At 36.7% G+C, this 26,309-nt stretch overlaps 1 protein-coding gene and 1 pseudogene across 1 annotated transcript in view; both read right to left on the bottom strand.

Annotated features, from left to right (window-relative positions):
* The window catches only part of DLC1 (DLC1 Rho GTPase activating protein), a 413,181-nt gene that overhangs the window by 333,702 nt on the left and 53,170 nt on the right, over positions 1-26,309 (bottom strand). The gene's annotated exons all lie outside the window — the stretch shown is intronic.
* Positions 10,649-11,297, bottom strand: LOC132006569 (large ribosomal subunit protein uL13-like; annotated as a pseudogene).

Genomic DNA, 26,309 nt, shown 5'->3' on the forward strand with positions numbered 1-26,309 from the left:
GAGGGAAGGAGGGATGGAAGGAAGGAAGGGAGGAAAAGAAAAAAGAAAAGAAAAGAGAGAGAGAGAAAGAATGAAAGAAAGGAAGGAAGGGAGAAATGCCTTTTAGGATTTGAGATTGTACTTACTAAAAATCTCTACCATAGTTTTTTTTTTTTTTTTTTTAAGATTTTATTTATTTATTTGTCAGGGATAGAGGGAGAGAGAGCGAGCGAGCATAGGCAGACAGAGAGGCAGGCAGAGGCAGAGGTAGAGGGAGAAGCAGGCTCCCTGCCAAGCAAGGAGCCCGATGTGGGACTCGATCCCAGGACACTGGGATCATGACCTGAGCCGAAGGCAGCTGCTTAACCAACTGAGCCACCCAGGCGTCCCTCTACCATAGTTTTGAAGGTGAAAAGTAGAGGTTCAACTTGGAAATGCCCTTTTTCCACTGAATGAAAAATAGGTAAAATTAACTGAAACACTTCAGTTTAAGGAACTTAGTAACTGATCCTATACAATGGAAAGGCCGAGAAGAATCAATATCGTATTTCTCAGAAATTCTCAATCTTAAAACTTAATGTTATAAAATATAGAAATTTATAAACTACTAGATTTTTTTGGTAAAATCTATTATATTGCCACAAATTCCCAACAATGGGTTATATGATGGATAGATAATTATTGAGATAGAAGAAAATTCACAATATAATTTGAAGCTTAAAAGCATTATAACATGGCATAAGCAATCAACTGCTGTTAAATCTAGTTGCATGAAGAACATTGATAAATGAAAAAGAGAGAGAATGAATACAAAACAAATAAGGATAAGCTATAAAATCTATAATTAATTCTTCCATGTCAGTCAAAACTCAAGTGAGGGCTGATTAGGTTATGGCATTAGTTTGAGTTATTTTATTTGTCCTCCATAGAAATATTACTCAAACCAGGTTAAGAGGGAAGAAAAAGTACTGAGGATATAACCGAGAAGTCCAATAGGTAGATTCTGGCACAGATGCATTTAGGAATCAAGCAAAGTTATCCACAGCTCTTTCTCTCTTGTCTGTGTGACAAATTCAAGTCCAGGTAAGCTTTCTCGATATGATGACAAACATGGCCACCTGGGGCTCAAGACTCAACCCTGAGCTCAAGATAATCTCAAAGCAATCTTTATTAGTAAAAGTCCTTTCAGGAAGCTTTGCACAGTGGCAGTATTGTAGCCAATAAGGTGTGATTATTGTTAATTGAAAATTTCTCTCAGGAAAACAAAAACAAAAAACAAAACCCCAAACTTGGCCACAGTGATAAGATTTGTCTGGTCAGAAAGGGTGACATGCTTACCCATTTGTAAGGCACAGGAGAGGTAATTGTGGGAATGAGGGGGAGCAGAGTGGAGGGAAGGGAGACATGTGCTTGACAGTCTACTTGACAGTCTACTAAAGTCAAGTAGAGCATATACAGGAATTAAAAAAATTCTGAGCACATAAAAGGTAACAGATTTCCACTATAGTTAATATAGAAAATAAGTCCAAAGGAAGCAATATTTTTCAACCGGATCTTAGAAACTGATACGCAACATTTTATTATAGCTCTTTTATTTGTATGCATGTAAGTTAGTGGGGGTTTTCTGTCTTCTTATCAAATGTCCTTGTTGTAGTTTTTGTTGTTTTCCTTAAGATTTTACTTGTTTACTTATTTGAGAGAGAGCAAAACTGAGAGAGATTACAGAGGGATAGGGAGAATCCAACTTGCAGCTGAGTGGAGAGCCTGACTCCCGATTTTGGCTGAGGTAATGATCTTAGGGTTTGGGGATTGAGCCTTGGTTACAGGTTCCTTGCTCAATGGGGAGTCTGCTTGAGATCTTCTCAAGATCTCACCCTCTCCACTCTCACTCTCTCTCTGGAATAAATAAATAAATCTTTACAAAAAAAACAAAACACAAGTGATTCTCACATAAACCAATCACAAATGTCTGTCCTGTGTGTGAAGAGTTAACAATGAAGTCTGTTTTTCTGATTAAATGTCAAATATTTAAGTGGTAAATCCTATTATAAGTTGCATGACTCAAGCTTTCTTCCTTAGAAATGGCAAGTAAATGACTCATTTTATCTCTAAGACTCACATACTTAAATGCGATTATGTACTTACATTCAGATTCAGGCTCTTATCTTCCATTATGTATGATGTCAGAGTACTTTGGTCCTATAAATTTTACAGGACTCTGCTCTGCTATCTCAAAAAACAAACAAAAACCCCCCAAAAACCTCTTTTTGGGGAACAATTATAAAAAATGATAGTTTTCCCCAATTAGTCTGTGTTCACTGGAAGGAGAAAGTAAAGTGGATGTTCCTACAGAATCAAGAATTTGACTGGGCGCCTGGGTGGCTCAGTGGGTTAAGCCTCTGCCTTCAACTCAGGTCATGATCCCAGGGTTCTGGGATTGAGCCCCGCATGGGGCTCTCTGCTCAGCAGGGAGACTGCTTCCTCATCTCTCTTGGCCTGCCTCTCTGCCTACTTGTGATCTCTCTCTCTGTCAAATAAATAAATAAAATCTTAAAAAAAAAAGAATCAAGAATTTGATAACAAACTCTAATTTAATCATGGACTTGATAACAAACTAATTCTAGAGTGTTACAAATGAGGATGATATTCCAGATAGTGCTCCTGTAACTAGCTAGCAACAGATTCAGCATATAATGACTTCTAAACCACTGTTCTCTTTACAAAAGAGATCTCCATAACCCAACATGTCACTGCTCTAGATTTTAAGCATAATTAGAAGAAGCCAGTAGTTTCAGTTCCCATTTTCAATCCAAAAAATTTATAAGCATTATCTTTGGAGCTGTAAAATTATGCAGGCACAGGAATAAACAATGGGAATGTACTGAGTGTGTGTGTGTGTGTGTGTTTGTGCGCGCGCGTGCGTGCTCGGGTGCATGTACATGTATACGTGCATAGCAGCACAAGGAAGAAAGGGAGTGACGGAAAGATGATGTGGCTGAGGACTTTGGGTGCGTGTTGGCAAGATGAAATTGAATCCCATAATTATTGTGCTATTCTATCAACTGAGTCAATATTGAATATTTGTGGTATATAAGAAACCAGACTAGACTTGCAGGGAGAGGCAGATAAAAAGTATAATTCGTTTTAAGATTGGGGAATCCAAGATATACTTGTATTTAATAAATGTACAGCAAGATTTGACAACTTATCAATTTATCACTCTTATCAATAATGAGTTGGAATAGACTGAGTTTCTCTCTGCCTCTGTCAACAAATCTAACTACTCCTTGAATTTGTAGGCTGCTTTATTGGACACGGCAAACAAGCGGGCATGAAATACAGACCAGAGAGTAAATATTCTAATTCCATCTCACTTAAACATAATCTTAGGTAGCTGAGTGGTTTCATACACATTGTTCTTGGCTGAACTGTGTTCCCCAGAGGATATCCTGAAGTCTTTATCCCTGGTACTACTATGCCTGACCTTATTTGGAAATAGGGTCTTTGCTGATATAATCAAGTTAAGATGAGGTCAGACTGGATTATGGTAAACCTTAATCCAATGACTGGTATCTTTATAATAAGTCAGAAATTTGTTTTAAGACACTCAGTTTGTGATACTTTGTTACACAGCCCTAGGAAACAAAAAGACACATTCTCTGATAAACCTACTGAGGGAGTACAAATGGAAAGTTAACCCAAGAAAGAGCTTAGAGAGAAGGAATTTTAGAGCTCTGGTACAACTTTTGCAATTATAAATGAGGAAATTTAGGGCTACAGAAATAACAGTTACTTTTCCCAAACTGATTATGGGAAGCAGGGACCAGAATCCAGGTATCTTGCTTCCCACTTTTTTTTTTCCTTTCATATTGTCCAAATGTATATAGGAAACATGTGTTCTGCAGAGATAAATTGGAAAAAGAGACTAATACTCCTGATTTGGGCTTATTGTATTAGGTCAGTTGGTTTGTGCTTTTCTTGAAAATAACATTATATCAAATTTTACTGTCCTGTATTCAATTACCTATCAAGACTAATCCTTGAAATGAGAAACTGGGTCAGCACACCCAAAGCACTCACCCTTTTTCAGTCTTATTTTCACTTTTCCAGACTCTCTCATAAAAACAGATTCTTAGATTTTTTTAAATCATTGTCTGGACAAATGGGGCTTTATAAAATTTAAAAGTCCCTTTAGGAGTAACTAAAAAACTTAAAAAAAATTTTTTTTAAGCAGCTTTTTAGCACACAGCAACTGGACAATGCAGAAAACAGACAAGCTGAAGAGGAAATTGTGTTTTCCCAAAGCTCTGTTCCATCACTCTGTCTTTAAGATCCAGTGCCATGCAAAAGATGCTTGATGTTATAATGGCTTATTTGTTTGACACATTGCCAAAATGCATAAAACGTTTTAAAAAAATCACATACTACTAGAAATATGAGAATGTATTTGGTCACTGGATGCTCACAGATTTAAGGTTTGAAAAAGGAAATTTCCCTGTGATTTGTACCTTTTAGGGGGAAAATTAGCATTAAATGACCCAGCTCTATGTTAAAGGAGACTGAGGGTTTCTTACATAAAAATAATCAATAAAAATCTGCATTTCTAAAAATATGTTAAAATACAAACTCTGAGAGAGTATATTTTAACTTATAGACACATAGGATTTGAGTGAATCATCTTGAGGCATGTACCCTAAAACACTGAAATCGTTTTCATCACATCACAAAGATTTCCCAAAAGCTCAGATGACCTGCTGAGCTATTTCGTGATCAAAATTTCTGTAGTTCCCACCTCTTTTTGCCCTCTACTCCTATTGTTCCGTAAGTTGACAGGTGGAGAACTTAAGACTCTAGCAAACAGACCCAGTGTTCCCTTGAATGAAAGCATAATCAAGGTGAAACAAAAACAGGAAAGGGGAAGAAGGGGTGATTAGTGTATTTTAAAGGCCTGATCTTCATTAGTGATGCTGCTGGCTCTTTTAGGTCACACTGATTTCTTCTGTTTCCACGACATGTCTGTGAACATTTGAGTCAACAGAGCATCTTTCAAATGTCAAAATATAATTTCTATTTTCTTACAGTCAAAACACAGAATTCTATCTCACACATGATCTAAGCCAAGTCAATTGTTTTCACAGTAAGTAAGAAGTTCTATGTTTATTTCTTTCAACAAATCACATCAGCACACATGACCTCACATAATGGCTATGCCTGAGGCTTAGAAGGTCCACATGCTTACGTATAGCAAATAATATTGTGGTATTGCTCTGGTAACTAGCTCCTAGGGACCCCTGTGTAGGCAGATCTGCAGGGGCCTCTGTGGCTATCATTAAGGGGGTTGTCTGGTTGCAGATGACTGTGTTTAAAACTTCCAACCTATGAAATTCCCTGCCAGAAAATACCATCAGGTCATAAATGTAGTACAAATTGATTCAAGTAACAGAATCAAGAGGTTGCTTGGGATCTCCAAAGGGCATTTGATACTGACACATCTAAGAAGAGTTATGCCTGCTTCAGACAATGAGGTCCCCGATCTGATTTTAAAATTGTCCAGGGCACTGAGTAGTTTTGAGATTCTTATAAAGTCCCTAGGAAGAATGAACTTCTGGACAATTTATGTTACACATCAATCTGTTTTCTTTTACAGCACTGTATAATTAGCTATACTATAAAATTTACATTTTGTTGGTCTTCGATATTTTTCTCTAGAGCAATGGTTCTCAATCCTGATTGCACATTAGAGAGATCTGGAGAGCTTTAAACAAATAAGCAAACGAACAAATCAATGTCTCAAACCCCAGCCCAATCAAATTAAATCAGAATGTCTTTGGGTATTCCAGCACTTGCATTTTTAAAAACTACCAAGGAGATCGTCATGCTAGCAAAGTTGAAACTACTGTCCTCATGTATGGCCTTTACTGCTGACAGGTGATTGATTAATCAATAGCATCTCTGCAGTCTGATAGTAGAATATATATTATGGAGTTTTTTGTTTGTTTGTTTTAAAATTTAAAGTCACCCTACTTCATTCTTAGTTATTTCTCTGGAATGAGTTTTCAACAAAACAGGCAGAATGATTGTTTTATTTTTTTTTAAATATTTTATTTATTTATTTGACAGAGAGAGATCACAAGTAGGCAGAGAGGCAGGCAGAGAGAGAGGAGGAAGCAGGTTCCCTGCCAAGCAGAGAGCCTGATGCAGGGCTCAATCCCAGGACCCTGGGACCATGACCTAAGCTGGAGGCAGAGGCTTTAACCCACTGAGCCACCCAGGCGCCCCCAGAATGATTGTTTTAAAACAAGTGAGTTCATGTTATTTCTCTAACTCCGAACAGTTCCAAGGCTTCCCACCAGTCACAGTCTGGCTCTACTTCAGCAAGAAGTAGTGATCTGGCCTAGTCCTAGGACCACATCTCCTACCACTCATGCATTTCCTATGTTACTCTCTGCCCACTGCATCTCCAGCTGTTTCAAAATGCTAGGCAGGGTACCTCTGTCAAGTAGACTATTGCCAGAAGTTCACAGGTTGGCTTTCTCACTTTTTTTTCAGGTCTGTCTATGCTCAAATATCATCCCTGTGCAGAAGCATTTCCTGTCCAAAACAGCCACCTCCTCTCCATGATTATTTTTCATCCACTGACCCTGATTCATTACACTTATCAATACACACATCAATAACCTTTGCAAACCAAGAGGAAGCAAACTTTTTCTATAATTGGCCAGAAAGTAAATCTGCAAGGTTTTGCATGTCTTATAGTCTCTGTTACAACTACTCAATTCTGTTCCAGTGCAAAAGTGGCTATAGACAGTATGTAAACAAATTAACATGATCGTGTTCCAATAAAACTTTATTTAAAGAAAAGGCAGAGGATCAGAGTTGGCAGGCTGGCAGTACTTTACTGACTTTGCTGAAGAAGTTCTGCCACATATTTGGGTTGCAGTACTGCATTTTCTGTTATTTATACAACCCTCTCTATCTGAAAAAATTCCAGATTAATAATGCACCCAAGGGTAAATTAGCAAACTTTAAGTTTCATTAGTATTTGCACCAATCTTAGCATTCTTTCAAATTCTAAAAGGAACATATCCCTTGTATGTTCTTTTTGAGTCAAAATTCCTTTGAAAGATAAAAGCCTAATTAAAACTCAAATTCTTGGGTCTAGCACTTTGGGGGACTTGTAGTAGATCTGACATCAAAAAGCGACAACTGGTTGATTGCAGTTTCACAGAAAGAAGCATTACAACATCTCCCAAGTACCATTAACCAGTTGAGACACTCTTGGTGTTTTGTCTTTCTTAAATCTGTTTAGTACAGGAAAGAGAGTCTTTTCTTTCACAATTCTTTATGATGAAGAAGCTTATGATAGCTCTGAACACAAGCACCTGGTAGAAACAATTTTTTTTTTTTTTTCGGGACTAAACTGTGTTTTGAACTTACTCTAAGAATAACCTTCCCAGCAGGAGAATAACATGACCATAAAAACAGTTCAATGTTCCTAGAAGTGTATCTTAGTGAACACTGATCTGTAGGATGATCATAGGTATCAAAATGGAAAAAGCCTCTGTTCAAATAAATTTGGGAGACACTAGCTTCTCTACTGCAGGATTTTCAGAACATCCTAGATAAAAGTGTATCTATAGGTACATTACCAGTATCTATAAATTTTCAAGAAAGTTTATAAATACTCTAGCTTGAGCTACAGTGTGCCCAAGTTTCTTATTCTGTTTTGATCACAGAAATCTATTTTTACCTATAGGTGATCTTGCAGAAACAGGACTCCATGGAATCTAACTGAGAAAAACAATTAAATTCTATGCTCACTAAACGTTATTTAATAATCTCTGGAGGCTTCCCTTGGTATTACTGAATTTCACAAGTACTACTGATACAAACTGCTTTATTATTATTGTTATTGTTATTATTATTATTATTATTTGAAGACATATTAGCAACTATAAGGATATATGTAGTTTGCCTATAAAAATCTTAACATTCTTATCTCAGCTTTTGTTGATTAACTATGTATCTCAATGTAAGGTCTACAAAGAGTGATGTTACTTTTACATACTTAAAATTTCAACAGAAAGTTAAAGGAGTCCTGCTTATTTTTTTCTGAAATGAATCATCTAGTTCTTTTCTCAAATAATATAGAAATACTTTAAGCCATAATGGCAAGTCCCAATAAAAGCTCAGTAAGAAAGGACTTTAGATGAAAAAGCACACCTAGGGAATGCTGTAACTAGTAAGAAGAAAGGAAGTCAATTTAAAACGACAGAAGTGACTACTTCTCTTCAACAATACTTTCCTTGTCACTTTACTACTTAGCATTTTGTGTTGAACTACTTTTACTCTACTCACTATCACATATATGCCTGGAAATATTTTGCAAGAACAGTGCTTTATTCATACCTCCTCAGAAAGCAAATTCTAATTCTGATATGTGAGATTAACAAAGAGTTCAAGCTTAATATATGCCCTGGGACAATTCTATCAAACTACCATTATGAAAACTTTTATTAATCTTCAATATACTCAAAGTCCCCAAAATGGGCAAATGTAGGATTTGGAAACCAGAAGAAACATGGTATTCTCTACACACTTCCTTCATCCCCATTTCGTTCTAATGTCCAGTTTGAGTGGAAACTAAAGGAGAATATGAGGGTAATTCCAGGAGCATAGAAACTAGCTTTGCTTTCCCCTTAACATTAATTATCTATACTTCTTCTAGTAGTTATAAAAATAGAGCAAAAATTTGAGCTAAAAACAAAACTCCCCAAAAACTATAACAAAAAACTCAAGAGAAATAATATATGAACATGTTACAATTCTAATGTCTTGAATTTGTTCCTACACACATTGGTCTGCCATGATTTGTTAAATTATGTTGAACTGATATGAAAGAACCTCCAATGGCCATTGAAAGCTTCAAGTTTCTAGACTAATTCGTGCTTTATCAAAGTGTTCAAGCAAATGTTATTTTCAAAGAATATCAGTACTATTGGGGAGAGTATGTGCTATGGTGAGTGCTGTGAAGTGTGTAAACCAGGCGATTCACAGACCTCTACCCCTCGGGCTAATAATACATTATATGTTAATGAAAAATTTTAAAAAAAGAATATCAGTATTATCTAAGAACTAATATGAAGGATTCTATTGGCTACTTAATTAGAGAAACACAGGCAAAAATCTTCTTGGGGAAAATTTAATACTTCTCTCAGCCTGTGTATGACAGTGAGCATTGTGAATATCCAAAAGGCAGCTGTTGCATTGCATTTCTATAACATGTCTTTGCTGAAGAGTGGCTCTGTTTCTTAAACTAATGTCAAATGTTTGGCATTTCTCTCCTTCCCCTTTACCCAGGATTTACTGTTCTTATTTAGATGCAAGCTTAGCCAGCAATATCCTGCAGTTATCCAGAATCTGCAAAGCATTGTATTAGTCAAGTCTGTGATATAAATACAGCAATATATTTTTAAGCTTTAGTGTAGATTCATAATGCACAAATTCTTCTTAACAAGCAAAGAAAAAATATTTCAAAATCATAAACTCAGAGGATAGGTTTAGAATTTCCAGTCTTATATAGACAGAATCAAATGAATGAACAAAGAAAAGTTTGCAATGATTGATGTAGATTTAGGTGCATTCTACACTTCCAAAGGGATGAAGAAAATCACTGTTAAAAACTTTAATGTGTTATTTTTAAGACAAGCATAATAACTACTCTAATTAATACAAGCAACCATATTTTTCTTTTCACAAATTTGTCTTAATCCAGTTATTTTTATTATAAAATATTATTCCACTGTACTCTGTGCTTTTAAAATTGTAAGAATACAACCAAGTATTATTCAGTGTTAGAAGAGATTCAGAGTGATTATCTGCAGTATTTAGTGACAGTTGTAGTTTATGAAAATTTTCAATGTAATTTGAAAAACTGTCATCTTACCTCAATAATAAATTTTTGCTTTATCCCTTCAATTACATTTCTTATTGGTTTGTATATTTCCATTTTCTTCACTTCTTTAACTGGAGGCTCTATAAAAGTTAGTTCCATTTTTTTTACTGACATGGCATTAATAAACCAGTAGTCATAATACTCATACACAATTCTAGACTTTTCCCTTATTTTTCCTCAAATGTGTACTCCATTGTATCTGACTAATACAGTGCAGGACTACATTTTTAATCATTGCCGAGACACTTGTTCTTTTAGGTCTTAATGTTCACCTTTTGATTGTAAGTCTGTTTTTTTTTTCTACTTGCTTTTAAAAGTATCCTTCTGAATTTTAAGTTTTATTGTAACTTCTCTAAAAGTGAGTATCATTTTATTTATTATTTGTATTTGTAGCAATTCTTGAAATTGTCTCTCAGCCTGTTCTGGAAATTATTTTAGATTTTAAAAATTTATTCATTTGAGAGAGAGAGAAAGAGAGAGCATGAGCAGGGTGAGGTACAGAGGGAGAAGCAGACTCCTCACTGAACAGGGAGCCCGAGGTGGGGCTCAGGCCTGGATCACGACCTTAGCCCAAGGCAGACACTTAACTGACTGAGCTACCCAGGCGCCCCTGTTTTGGAAATTCCTTCCTTCCTTCCTTCCTTCCTTCCTTCCTTCCTTCCTTCCTTTCTTCCTTCTTTCCTCCCCCCTCTCTCTCTTTCTTTCTTTTAGGAATTAACAGAGGAGTCCATAGGTCTTGAGGACCTCTGTCTATTTGTCAATTTTCTTCTCTGCATTCTTTTTGGCCCATTTCCATGGTCTCATTAGGTGCTTTTCCTTCTGGTAATGGATCTTGGCCTTCTCCTTCATTTTCTCTTCCCGGGTGGCTGTTACTACCTGGTATTTCCAGCAAACCTCATGAGACAGGCACCCCAGGTAAGTAAACTTCCCTGAAAGTGCATCACTTTGAGGGCAGCAGGAACCACCATCCATTTTTTCTTGTCATGGGCTGGCAGGATCCCATCAGACATCTTGAGGTGGTCCAGGGCAGCCTGGCCTCACTCAGTCTTGTGAGGCAGCATGCCTCTCACTATCCACCAAAAGACTTGGCTGGGTACTTGGAAGTGTAGGGGCCACAGGATGAGTTGGTGTTCCTGCATTTACAGAGAAAGGCCCGGTACTTCTATTTGTTTCTGCAGAAATTCCCTGAAATGTGGATGCCCTCACAGCACACGACTACAACCTTCCAGCCCAGAAACACCTGTCTGGCCACCATGGCTGCCAGGCAGCCCAGGAGATGGCCTCAGCCACAGAGCACCAGGACCTGCCTTCCGCCATCCTCCACAGCCTCCTGGGAAAGGTGTTTTGGAAAATTCTTGACCATATTCTCTTCAATTATTGCTTCTGTCCTTTTTTCTATCAACTAGCCTCTGGAAATCCAATTACTTGTTGTTAATATTTTTTTAAAAAAGATTTTATTTGACACACACACAGAGAGAGAGAGAGAGAGAGAGAGAGAGAGCGCGCGCGCACGCGCACAAGCAGGCAGAGTGGCAGACAGAGGGAGAAGCAGGCTCCCCACTGGAGCAGAGCACCTGATACCCAGCTGGATCCCAGGACTCTGGAATCATGACCTGAGCTGAGGGTAGACACTTAACAACTGAGCCATCCTGGTGCCCCAGTAACTGATAACTTAAATATCTAGATCACTTGTGCCTCTGTTTCTGTTATTTGATTTTCTTTGCTCTTGTTTCTCAGTATGCTTGGATATATATTTTTTTAATGTACTGAAGATTTTATTGTTTTTATGGTGTTTTTGGCAAAATTAATTGTAGAAAAGATAGACATGCACTGTATTATGTCTTTGTAGGCATGTAGTATAAATAGCTCTTGTATAGTTTACTCAGCATGTGCAAACATAAGATTTTAGAAAAAGGTGTTAGAAGCCTATCAGATTAAATACGCTTTCTATTGTTTACCCAGATATTAAAAACTCTAGCCTTTATATATAGATGCCATTCTGTAGCACCCAGAAGTTAATTTGTTTTTCATAGTAATTTTAGATAGGAGATAACTCCAGTGTGAGTTTTCCAGAGGTACCTGGATATTTTTGATCATCTGTTAGAAATTCTGAATGAAATATTGTAGAGACTCAGGATAATATTTTCTTCCTTCAGAGAAAGTTCAGTCTATTTGCTGGTAAGCATCTATACTGGGGGCCAATCATATTAATTCGATTGGGTTTTGAATTACCTTTTGGTAATTACCTTTTGGCTGGGTTGAAATCTTGGTAAGATTTACTGTTTCTGGTTCACTTCCCTTCCAAGAGTGTTACCCTCCAGGAATCCCAAGTGAGAGCTGAGGAGTTGACTAATCAACTTCTCCTAAGTTAGACTTGAACTTCAGTTTTTATCTCAGCACCATATGGCTGCTGAAAGCTCTTCTTGGCTTCTTGTTCTTTGGTCCTGCACAGGCTTAGAATTCAGTAATGCCCTAAATGCAAAACCTTGAGTATCAGGCCCACTTTCCTGGGCTCCCTCTTCCATGGCATATATTCCTCATCCTGGCTGTTGTGATACTTCTCTTTGACAATATTTGTCTCTCTTTAATATGGAGACTGGGACGCCTGGGCGGCTCAGGGGGTTAAAGCCTCCGCCTTCAGCTCAGGTCATGATCCCAGGGTCCTGGGGTTGAGTCCCACATCAGGCTCTCTGCTCAGCGGGGAGCCTGCTACCCTCTCTCTCTCTCTGCCTGCCTCTCTGTCTGCTTGTGATCTCTGTCAAATAAATAAATAAATAAATAAAATCTTAACATGGAGACTTGCTGAAAACTCTGTTGCCTTCTTGCCTTTTAGCAGTGCCTTATTGCCTTATTCTCTGTTTCTTTTCTCTCTTCAAATGCTGGAGAGGATGAGAAAATAGTCTGAGAAGAATGTCACTTCACAGTCGTTGGGGCCACCACTCTGCAATTCCCTTGTTTCTGGTATCTTGAACACTAATCCCTACCTGCTTCAATAGCTTCTGACACCTTCATTTATAGTTTCTTTTGTATTTATTTTTTGGATTACTATTATTTTTAGTGGGAACACTGGTTTGCTATGAGCTATTCTATCATAGGCAGAATTTGAAATCTCTATTTGGTTTTAAGTTGGCAGATTCTCAAAGACTCCATGAAAATTGAAAAATTAAACTCTCTGTCATAGTTTCAGAAAAAGTTGGAATGAGGCTCCTGAGCCATTTATAGATGTATCAAACTGATGTTTCAAAAGAGCATGCATATATATATATATATATATATATATTCCTAAAATGTAGTAAAGAGGAGACCTAAAGCATAAATATATTGTATCTTTAGGAAAAATTTACCAGAAAAACTGAAACTAGGGAACACAAAAGCAAAATATGAAAAATATATGAAAATATAATTGGAGAAAAAAATTAATTGCTTGATATTTTTGAAGACAATATTCAAGTAATTGGTGATCTTTCAATATCTTTATTTTGGCTTTTACAGAAATTCAGTTGAATCAACATCATTAAAAGTGTGTGCTGGGAGGCACAAACTATAACTAAGTCTAAGTGGTGTTAGCCCGTCTCCAAGAAGGCTTTGACTTTCACTTAGTTTAAATAACGGAATTTGGAAAATACATGACTTTATACATGAATATCCTAGTCCCTTCATTTTATTTTGTGGCACTTGTGAACTGAGTGATTTTAATTTGGGGACTGTATGAGGACAGAGGAAGCAGGCAGAGAGACTGAGAGACAGTTGTTGATCTGCTTCATGGTTTGAGCTTACTGAAGCTCTTGGTATCTTTCCTCTTCTATACAAATCAGTAAGCAGTGGGCCCCAGGTTGCTACATTCATTTCATCTATAAGCAGGAAAAGAAAGCAGAACTGTTTTGGAGAAGAGGAGGAAGGATAAATCAGTGATCTAAAGAAGGAAGGAGGAAGCTCTGGGCACTAACAAACACAAGCTTGTGCTTCAGAGATAAAAGTACAAATACATAGTCTATAACATCACAGAAACTTGTAAACCAGAGAATGGATCAACAGCTGTGGAACTTAAAGTATTTGGCTTTCTACCCTAAACATAGGCACGAAGTTTAAGGAGCCACTAATTATTAAAGTTATCACCTAGAACAACCCCCCAAAAGTAGAACATCTGGTTAATTCCACAAAAACCACAGTAATGAGTAGGGACAAGATTAGTATCTATGACATGCCAGTGACTACAGACTTAACTAGACATTATTGTAGGGAGGCCTCCTTTTTGAGTGATATCATCCCACTCTGAGGTGCAACAGCTAAAAAAGGAAAACAAAACAAAAATAACCCAGACATCCCTCCTTTCTAGACTTAAAATCCTGAGGAATCTGCATACTCAGCACCCAAGAGTTTTGTAGGGAGCCAGACTTAATTCAGCATATCAGTGTGTTACTGAGAAATACAAACAGGGACACATTTCAAACCCCTGTGTCCATATTTAACATACTTCTTCTCTAAGTTTGACTTAGGGAATCCTAAGAAAAAAGCTGGGGAATGGTTGAAGTCATTACGGAATGGGAGGGTGATTGACTGAAATAATGATCAATCCACTGGTAAAATCACTATAGGGAAAGATTTGGTAGTATATCAATTACAAATCAGAAAAGTCACATCAACACATTCAGTGAGAGAATGGTAAACTTCCCTGTGGAAAGAATAATAACACAGACAAGTCTTCCATAACCGAGAACAAAGAAACATGAGAAATGAGACATAAAGTAGTATTTGCCCTCAATACCAATGAAATTTGTACTGTGCTCATCATATGGTCCTGGTACCACTTAGGCAACAATCCTCAGGGATGTAAAATATAGGATATAATGTATTTCACAAGACTGTCACAGAATTTAATCTCATGCATAATATACTACTTTTGGGGATAAAATATGTTGATTTGTTTTCTTTCTCTGTTACTTCCAAATTGTGAGAACTGAAAAAGTAACACTCATTTCTCGCTTTCATCTTCTGATCTCCACAAAACCTTCCCAAAGGGCAAAACTTATTGGAAACCATGGCCTAGGCCTGTTCCTTTAGTTATGACTAAGATTTAAATCATCATACGCTGAAGGCAGAAACCTTTGGCCCTATGTAAATTAAACAAAGCTAGGACTCAGCTCTCATGTCTCTTTGACTTTAAAGCATTCCTCCAACTTTTACTACGTTCTGGGCTCAAGCTTTTAGCTGCATTAACTGAGATGTATGCTATGAGTCTTTACTTGCTAGAGACATTTTCTCCAAATGTTGATTTCTGGAATCAGAAAACAGTTTATTTCTTGTAGAAATAAAATGATCACCCTAGAAGTCTTCTCATCTCCCATACTGAGGTTAAAATATATGCTGTTTTTTACTGAACAGTTTTGTGTATGAATTTGCTGTTAATATTATCCTATTCTTATATTTTCTTATTAGGTATATGATTTATGGTATCAACTCTTTTTGTGACATTGAGTAGTATCTCTTTGGCATAAAACTAGATTTGGTTTAGGTGAATGTGTGGTTGTAAAAAGTTGGTTTGTGATACATTTTCAAATATTTTATCTTTATTGACCTGACTGACTCAACTAGTAACTGGTGGAGACAGGATTATTGTCCAGGCCATCTGATTTTCAGAACTTTTACTCTTCACTAATTCTCAAAACTATTTCAAAAAAGAAAAATATAAGTTGTTTACTATAGATATAAGGTCTTTATTTCCTCCAAGTCATAAACTTACAATACAATCTTTTCCCTAGATTTTGTCAATTTTGGTGTATGTAGAGAATAGGCTAAGAATTAAAGTACAAGATCATATAGAAAAACTTGAATATTGGCTATCATTTTGGAATAGGTGTTTTTGTAGTTTACTTGTCCCTTTATTTTTTCTTTTTACATTTTTTTCAGTCAATCCCAGCTAAAGTGGTATTCCTGATTCTTTGAGAATATATTGTAAATTATGACAACATGAAAGTGTCCTGCTTACTTATTTAACATTTTTCAAAAGACGCCTATGTTCACTGTTCCAGGTTTTAAGAGATTTTAGAATATTGTACACTTAAATCCTTTTAAACTCTGCCCCCAGTACACTGAGGTATGGGTCCAGGGTATTGACAGCATGGATAAGTAAGTGTTAATAATTTTTTTCTTTTTTTTTTTTTACTTTAAAGAACAGAAATTTAAAAATAAAACTCATCTTGAAAACTACTTCTAGCTGAGTTGGTCAACATCAGTGATTACGGCTGGGCAGGCTGCTTACCAGGTGACTCAGCCCCTTTGCAATTGCTCAGTCCATGGTATGCCACTGTGGGTATCTACTTACACTCACATGGAAAAAAGGTTGGTAATGAATCATGAAACCCTGAAATATAAGCATACTTTTAAGAAAAATGCATGGGATTTCCCAGGATTTAAAAAAGAGTTTCTCTCCTTTATCTCCTAAAATGTTTTTTCAGAATATTATCTACATTATTCTTAAAATTAATCCCACCCCCATCCTTTCTCCATGATGCTCAGTATATTTGATTTTTCCCTTTAATTTCAGACACATTCTATCTCAGTTTGGAGCATTTTTGGCACAGATGATGTAGTTTTTAATATGCTGCCATGTACAATACCAGATTTGACAACAAGGGGAACAACATAGTTTCTTGATCATTTTCTGGGAGCTACTGGGTGTGTGTGAGAGAAATCTATGCTTTCCTATTATGGGTCTCTTTAGCCATTTTTTTTTTGAGACCAGGATGGCACAGGCAACTGAGGCTGCTTTGCAGGCATTTCATAGATTACTGAGGAAGCCAATTTAATGAGCATCCACAATCATTCCAGAGGTTAACCTTATGAGGCAATTAAGAAAAATCATCCCAGTATTGTGAAATGACCTAGAATCAGAGATCACTGGCCTTAACAAAGACTCTTTTTATGTAGAAAGTTAAGTATACACTTGGACTTGAGTAAATAATAGTCTTTGGAGATGTGGAGATTGGCACATAGCTCAGCTCCAATGAAGTTGATATAATAGAAAGAAATAGAGGTAACCTTTGCCTTTTTAAGAACAAGGAAGGGACATTTGGAATTCATGAGACAATATTTCCAGTGTCATTTAAGGGAAAACTGTCCTTTTCAAAGAGGAGATTGTCTTGATATTTGTTTTACTTAATGCAGGGAATGCAATTTCCAAATTTTATCTATTATTTACTGGTTATTGTATACATCACAGTTAAATGCAGGACAGAAATCAACACAGAAGACATGAATTCTGGATTGCCTCTTGGCATGCTAATACCAAGTTGCGATATCATGTGAAAAAAAATAGAAATCTTGATCAAAAACACAATGGAGTATTCTAACTGAAGAAAACTTTTCAACTTAGTAAGAGATATACCAGATTACAGGTTTCTCCAACTCTACATTTATTGTGGAAGTCTCAATAATTATGTGCTATTGAAATTGTCAGTTTTTACTCCCCAAATCTTATCATAATTCACAACTCTTAATATCATTTTCTTATAAAGTTAAAAACATGTTTTTTAAAAAATCAAACACAAATTCTACAACAAAGCATTAAAATGAAAGGTAATGAAACTTGGGTTTAGTTTTAAAATGGGATTCAAATTTAAAAAGTAAATATTTTTAACTGAAATTGTACACTTTATTTTATGAAATTTTTTTCTTTTTCTAGTATTTAACTTAATGATTTTTTTAAAAGATTTTATTTATTTATTTGCCAGACAGAGATCACAAGTAGGCAGAGAGGCAGGCAGAGAGAGAGAGAGAGAGAGAGAGAAGCAGGCTCCCTGCTGAGCAGAGAGCCCAATGCGGGGCTCGATCCCAGGACCCTGAGATCATGACCTGAGCGGAAGGCAGCGGCTTAACCCACTGAGCCACCCAGGAGCCCCACTTAATGATGTTTTGATGACTTTTACTTTAAGGCTAAAAAGTTATCCTTAATAAGTCTTGCAACATCAATGGCTATGAACAAATTTTTCCAAATAAAATGATCATCCCAACAAAAAGAAAAGGTATGCATATATGTATGTCAGATTTTCTTAAGATTTGAGACAAAGAAAAACAGATGAAATAAATTTGAGAAAACAAGGTGTATAATTATCTTTTGCCTTACTTAGGTCACATTACATTCATTTACTGGCGATTTCTTAATCAGACTTTGCTGATATTAAGTCTGACTTGTTTTCAGTTGCATCCAGCATCCAATTTTGTTTGAAATAGCTTTAGAAAACTTACATAAAAGATGAAAGAAGACTGTAGCAGTAGTTGAAGAGTTATCTAATGAAAAGAGTTAAATTTAAGATACAAAATAACTTTTCTTTCTTCTTCTTCTTTTTTTTTTTTTAAGAGTGCGAGGGGTGTGGAGGAGAACCTTAACCAGACTCTAAGCATGGAGCCTGAGGCAGGGCTTGATCTCACAACACTGATATCATGACTGAACCAAAATCAAGAGTCAGATGCTTAACCAACTGAGCCACCAAAGCACCCCCAAATAACTTTTTTAAATACAAATATCTGTATAGTTATATTAAAATTAAAAATTAGTTTATTTTTTAAAAACGGTATCAGATCACACCTATACCTATATCTTAACATAATCTGACTAAGCTTACCATTTAACATCTGTTCTGAAATCTAACCATCGCCCAAAATAAAAGTGTTAGTCAACTCATGTTATTCTATGTTTGGCTAGAGGAGATACTGAAACATTAAAGTATCTAGATATCCTCATGTCAAATTGACAATATGATGGCTAGAGTTTTTACTTTTCAACTATTTCCGGAAGCATTAGATAAAATAGTCATCATATAATTACCAGAAGAAAACAAAATGGCTAATTGAAATTATTTTTCTCTTCTCCAACTTAGACTGCTTTGGTATACTACAGGGATCCCAAATGATCTTAGAATTCAAGCATGCTTTCTCTGGAAACTTGCATATAGCAACAGTGGTAACCAAGACCTGGGAATGCTGACTTTGCTGTACATATGATCAGTCCAAACCAGGCTGATCTCACCTGACCAAATCTAGAGTCTCACAGTTAGTGTAAACCTACAATCATACCTGCTTGGTGGTTCTGGCGCTGCTGGGTCACCTCAGTGGGACATTCCAATGACAAATTCATCAATCACAGCTGTATCTGCTCAACTTCAACCACAGCTAAATTGACTGCATCTTCCAAACAAGAGTGACTGTGATATGAGTAATAATAGTGAAATGACAATACTGGTTTATACTTTCTTTCTTTTTTTATTCCTTTCATAACGAATTCAGTTATTACCTTAATTGTTCTTTATAGTAACCTATCAGGCAATTTAGTCCTTATTTTAACAGAAAAACTGAAAAATAGTTCAGTGACTAGCTCACATCACAATGAATCTCTTCAGTATTTCTATCAGAATCAGTAGATGAAATATTTTTAAGATATATATCTACTTGTAGAATAAAAAGGAATGAAATATAATTATGTACATGTAATAACTAAGATATTTGTTTTATCAAAAGAGATTAATAAAGCAGTCATTTATATTTCAGTTGTTTGTTATAATTATGAAAATAGATAAATTCCTTATATGCTTACTAACAGAGGAGATGGCCCAGAGCATTTTGGTTTTTTTTTCAGAGAGAAATGTTTAGTGAGTCTAAACTAAACCACCAATTCATTTGTCTGGTTTAAGAAAGCATATCTCATTGGAAATCTCATGACTATCCTCAAAAGAATTTATAGAAATGCCACTACCCTGGGTTAGGTTTTCTTTTTATTCAACTTCCTATAATTTGAAATGTAATAGTGCTTCAATACCATTGTAGAAATGCTATTATTTTATAGTTAAACATAATTATAAAATGACTTCTTTATCTGTTGAAATATATTTTAGAATATCTGATACGATATGTAGCAGATGTAAAAGATACAGAGTCCAGCTAATTGTTTAAGCAAATAAATACATTCTGAGGTTGCAAAATATGACTGCCTTCATTTTTCTTCCCATCCATTCAGCTGACAACCAAAAATTGGGAACACACTGCAAAGCCTTTCTTAGATTGTCAAATTATTTTGTTCTGTGTAACCAAGGTTTGAAATCCTTCTCATGGTTAAATGATAAAATTAAAATGTCTCAGTTGCCATTATACTACTATCTCTTGGATATGGCATTTTAAAAGAGTGTGGTGAAGAAGACGGAATTATTTTTTCGACTACGTGCAGTTTGGCTTGTTCATGTAGTTACAAAAAAACAAATGTTTGTCCAACAAAATGCTGAGAACCATGTCTCCTGGGAAACTTATACAAGGTCATAGTTTCATGAGCATAAAAAAAAAAAAATCTTGTAAAAGCAAACTAGCATGTAATATGAGAAAGTAAAAAGAGTGGTTGGGGAAAAGTCTGATTCTGTTGGTTGAAACATCTATTAAGAAAAAATAAGTTACTGTCTTCTTAAAATACTATATTTGCAAACACACTCATAGAGTAGTGATCAATTTCCAGCAATATTACAGAGAAGGGAGAAGTCGACTTGGAACAAAACTGTTTAATAGAAAAGGGAGTGTGAAAATGCTTAATATTGTAGAATGTGCAGTCCTGGGATAATTTGCTGAAGGGTACATAGGTGATAGAGATCATGAAGGATAGACAAGCGTGGCTGTGACTTCTATCAACTCTACGATCCTGCTGGTTTCATTCACTACTGAATCCCCATGTGCCAAGTGCTTGACACATAGAGGACTCTCAACAATTACTTCCTGAATGATTGAATTAGTACACAGTAAACAATCTAGACAAAGCTATAATCATTGATTTGATATCAGAATTTGTAGAGAGTTTATCGCCTCAAATTAGGTGAAATGACTCCTCTGTTTATAAACTGAACAAAATGACTCCTTTGTTAGTAACAGCAAGTATTACAAACAAGTATCTCAAGCATGAAAATATTTTCCCTTGGTAAAGGAAAAGGGAGGAGATGACATGGTGTGCAAACAGAATCATTTGTGTTTAGATACCCACATTGTACACGCCTTGCCCACACAGAAACATACTTGACTGGCATGTTAAAATATGAGCATTGCATCATGTTATTCTTCCCTTCAAAACTTCCTGAAGGCTCACATGACATGCAGGGTAAGAGCCCTAGATCCCAAAGATCGTCACTTCTTGGAGCTTATCTCCTGCAGGCTTCATCCACCTTACTCTGCTCCAGCCACACTGCGTACCATCCCCCCACAGGTCCTGTTTTAAGCCCTTCCTGCTAGTTGTGTCCACTGACTCTGCAACTTCTTCACACACACCCACAGCAGCAAAGCCGGCTCACTCTGTTGTGTCCTTTAGGTCTTTATTCCAATGTCACCTCAATGGAGCATTCTTTGGCAACCTTGTCTAAATTTGCATTTCCTCTATTTTTCCTGCCTTATTTTCATGTATTATTATATACTTTCCTACATATTGTATTTATACATTATTTATATTATCTGTTTGTCTCTCTCTCTACAATGTAAGCTTCACGACGGTAGGAATTTTTGTCTGTTTCATTGTTGATTTGTCTTTTGTTTATATCCTAAACCAAACACTGTTTGGAATACAATATATGTTGTATTAATGAATGAACAAATGAACAAGTTAACCAAATATTTTTAAAATTGGGGATTTTCTGGTTAGCTTTTATTTCCAAAATTTTAAAAGATGCAAATTGATTGAAATGATAAATATTAAATGAAGTGGCAACTATTAAAAAGGGAAAAGAGAAAAGCTTTGCATCCCAAAAAGGAAAAAACATCATTTCTTTTCCAGATATCACACAACAGAGTTTTTGGTAACAGAAGAATTTTAGATTAGGTGCTCTTAATCTGGAGTTCATGGGTCCCTAAAAATTTCAGAAGGGGTCTCTGAACCTGTATATTTTTAAGCCAGTTTGTGTTACATACAGTACTTATTTCACTGGTAAGAAGGACTATAGCCTCTGTCACATACTGAAAGACAATGTTTACCAAAGTATTGTCTCTTTACCATCCATGTTGCTATAATCAGGGTGAGAGGGGGTGCTTACAAAAGTTGTATATTCCTGGGCCCCTCTCCAGACATACCAAAACCAGAATCTCTGTATGACTGACCCAAGACATTATGTTTTGAAGTAAGTTTCCAGCTAGGTTTTCATCAAAATTTGACTTTAGGATTCACTACGTCCAGCAGGTGGCAATCCCCAGAATATGATACGCATTCCATATGGTGGTATCCCAGGTTACACAGCATCACTTCCATTTGCCTGTCTCAGCAGACCAGTGAGGTCTACACAAAGGTAGATAGCTCTTCTCTACATTTCCCTGGCAAGGGGACTGATGTTCAGGGAGAAGTTATTTGACCTAGTTCTCAAAGTTAAGTCCAGTTTTTTATCACTACCTTTTTACTTTCTGAAAATGAGCAACTTCCACAAAGAATTCAAAGGGGTCTTCCTAATAGTGTAGACAAAGCATTTCTAGTAGCACTCAAGACATTTTCTGAATTTTTCAATACTATCAAGTATGTGTATCGAGCAAGGTTGATAAAACAGCCCAGGTAAAATGAAACTGTAGAAGCACTGCAGGGTACCTCTATATAGCTGATAGACATTTGGGCCTCTTATTCTCTAGGTGGCCCCTTTATACTGCATCCCTCTACTGTTCTTGTTCACTATGCCGTTTGCTTTGCAATGATTTTTGCTTTCACGACCAGCATCACACGGCAGTGCTTGCAGGCCAACAGTTTCATGTGAAACTATTTTTTTTTAGCCTTGACTACATTGCCCTTGAAAGCAGAATTTATGTGCTCATTTTTCTGTTTTTATGGGATTTGACCTCAAATAAGATGGTTTCTCTGGCCCCTTGGGTCTGAAACCTGGGATCATACCCATACAGGTTTCCACTAACGTTGACTGAGCACATACTATAGTACTGTTCTAGGTACTTGCACAGACTGTTCCACCTTTATACTAAGCTGCAGAAAATCAGTTTATGACAACATAATTAAATCTGGAGTGTTATCAATAGGCTTGAATGGCTGCACAGCTTATTTTGTAGTTGTCATAACTGAAAACACTGTCCATTTTCAGAACATGACCTTAATTGTGGCTTAGATGATCAGCACTAAACTCAAAAATTGCATTTAAAAATCTTTGTTCTTGGTACATTTCTATTTCTGTGCACAATTCTTTGGTTGCATTCAGCATTTTATTTAATTTACTTATTTGAGAGAGAGCGAGAGTGGGAGGGACAGGGAGAGAGAACCCGAAGCAGACTCCATGCTGAACACAGAGCCCAACATGGGGCTGGACCCCACAACTGCAAGACTGTGACTTGAGCAGAAACCAAGAGCTGGATGCTCAATTCACTGAGCAACCCAGGTGCCCTGCACCCAGCACTTAAAAATGCATTCCCCCCTTCCTCAGAGTATTGTAACCCCTTATCTAAATCCTACACTATGACCCACTCACACTGTTTGAGAAATGTTTACTGAATAAAAGAATAAAACAAAATTATTTATTTATTTTGAAAGATTGCATTTATTTATTTTAGAGAGAAAGAACACTAGAGAGAGGGAGGAACAGAGAGGAAGGAAAAGGAAGAAAGACTCTTAAGCAGACTCCGTGCTGAGCTAAAACCAAGAATCATTCACTGACTGAGCCCCCCAGGCACCCCAAAACAAAATTACTTTAGTCACCATTTCTGGGGTACCTGGGTGGCTCAGTGGGTTAAAGCCTCTGCCTTCGGCTCAGGTAATGATCCCCGAGGCCTGGGATCGAGTCCTGCATCAGGCTCTCTGCTTGCTGGGGAGCCTGCTTCTTCCTCTCTCTCTCTGCCTGCCTCTCTGCTTACTTGTGGTCTCTCTCTGGTCAAATAAATAAATAAATCTTTATTTATTTATTTATTTATTTATTTGACAGAGAGAAATCACGAGTAGATGGAGAGGCAGGCAGAGAGAGAGGGAAGCAGGCTCCCTGCCGAGCAGAGAGCCCGATGCGGAACTCGATCCCAGGACCCTGAGATCATGACCTGAGCTGAAGGCAGCAGCTTAACCCACTGAGCCACCCAGGCGCCCCAATAAGTAAATAAATCTTTAAAAGTCATCATTTCTGTGGCCATTTTGTTGGGTTATTTAAAACATGGTCCTGTCAAACAAGTAAGATTATATATGACAAATTATGCTCCTGTCAAGTTATAGTATTACAATAATGACTAGAAGATTCTTAGATATTTAAATCAGGAATGATGAAGGCAGAGATGTATCTTACAAAAGATATACAGTGAAGTAGAAAATTATTTTATAAATATCAGCCATGAGAGAAAAAAAGAGAGAGAAGCAGTATAATATTAATTTGTTTTTAAGGGAGTGGGGCAGCTGTTGTTACTTTACTTGAAGAATTCGGTGTTATAGGAAATTCTAAGGATACTAAGGAGAGTAAAATACAAGGAGCTTTCCAGAGGGAATGCATGGATAAACAAACAATGCTAAGTGGGACTGAAAGTAAAAACAAAGTTCACACAAACCCTCACTGGGAATCTAGCAGTTTTAGCCACACTCTTCCTCCTCCCCCACCAACAAGTAATTCAACCTTTACTTTTTGCCTCTGTATTATGATACAGCATGAGGATAGTTGAAAAGAGGAATTATTCATCATTTCTCCCAATTATCATCATTGACCATTTCTCCACAACCCTTTATTAAAGTACAGAATTGGCTCAAGGAGAACCAACACAAACCACAAGGTCGAACAATAAAGCAACAGTTATATCAGAGTTGTGACCCTTGTGCAAGTCCCTAGGTCACCAGTGGACGCTAGAAAAGTCCTCCAATGTTGGGAGGGCTATATCACAAAGCCCTTAAAAAAACAAAGCAGAATGATTTGAGGGATTACAAAAGACAAAGTTTAAGTTGTATGCATATACAACCATCAAATGTCATCAATTAAGAATTTAAATTCTGGCCAAAATGTAAGCAGCAGAAGCCCATTACCATTAGGTGTGGTGGGCAACTTCAGCGGAGCAATTCTGACAAGATCCGTAATTTTAGAGTTGGAGGGAGCTTTAATAATCATCTAGTCTCACTCCCTTGCTTTATTGATAAGGGATATATCTATATGAGAGATAAAGTGAGTTTCCCAAGGTCAAATTAGGTAAAAAAACACATTACCTCTAACTCCCAGCCCACCACAATTTCTACTAACTGAAGTTTTGATTTTTTGGAGCCTTGATAAGATAGAGTCAGTAAAATGTTCTAACACGGGGTGAACCTGTTAAAGAATTCCCTTTTTATTTGAAATGCTAAGTTGGCATTTGTGAAAACTCCAAAGTAATACTTTGTTCCCCGCTGCACAGAGCTCGTGCTGTACAATATGCAAAAACAGTGATCTGGGATTCAGTCACTACCACAATTTTGACATCACGGATGTTGCTGACACTTCAAATGACCTTTTGAAATAGGGGCTATATCTATCATTCCATTTTTTCCCCTCAGACCAGATTTGGTGACACTTCTACCACTACCCTACTCATGTCATGCGTAAATACTAAAATGCAAGGACACAGTTTTTCTTCACTTACCAAAAAAAGGTGTGCTTATTACTTTTGGTAAAAATCCTCAAAAAGGATAGTTGTTATTAATTTGGTAACCAATTTTATAAAACAGCATGTTATATAAAAATATGAAGTCTTCCCTCGAAGAATAAAATTCAACTAACACACTAATCAGCTAAAAATGTTAGCCTTCAATGCAGTTCCGTTACCACAGATCAATCTATTTCTTGTGTCTAGCTATGAATAAGAATTCTTTCCTAATAGAATATGATTTTAAATGACCAACAAATTATAGTTTGATTTTCTAAATGCAGCACTTCTAAGAGTTCTCTAAAAAGCAGTTCTCTTGAAAGTCCTCCCTTTTCTTGTTTTATCTCTGGAGAATTTCTAAGTTCTGTGAAGCTCTATGTTTTTCATAGTTCTTTCTTTCCCTCCCCCTCTTTCATTCTCTGTCTCTTTTCTTTCTTTCTCTGGGACAGGAAGTTGAGGGTGTTGACCTCATCTGGATCTTTCCCAATGTCAGAAGGTGGTCTTTTCAAAAAGATTCCTAGTTGTGGATTTCTTTCTTCCGGATTTTATTTTTCAGATAACTGTGTCAATAAATGAGCTCTAATTTTTTTTTTCCCCTCCGCTCCTCATAGTTGTAAAATGACCAAGTGACTCCTTTGAGGCTAATTACTGGGCAGACTCTCAGAGAATTAAGTATTATCTCTTTGTTCATAGACAGCACACTATGCTTTCCAGACCGGGCAGGGTTGTGGGCTGGGAGTGCAAGCAACAAGCTCTCCTGTTCCTAAGACACTCAGCTCACAGGCATCAGCACACGGGA

The sequence above is a fragment of the Mustela nigripes genome, chromosome 18 (assembly GCF_022355385.1).
Source record: "Mustela nigripes isolate SB6536 chromosome 18, MUSNIG.SB6536, whole genome shotgun sequence".
Taxonomy (NCBI): domain Eukaryota; kingdom Metazoa; phylum Chordata; class Mammalia; order Carnivora; family Mustelidae; genus Mustela; species Mustela nigripes.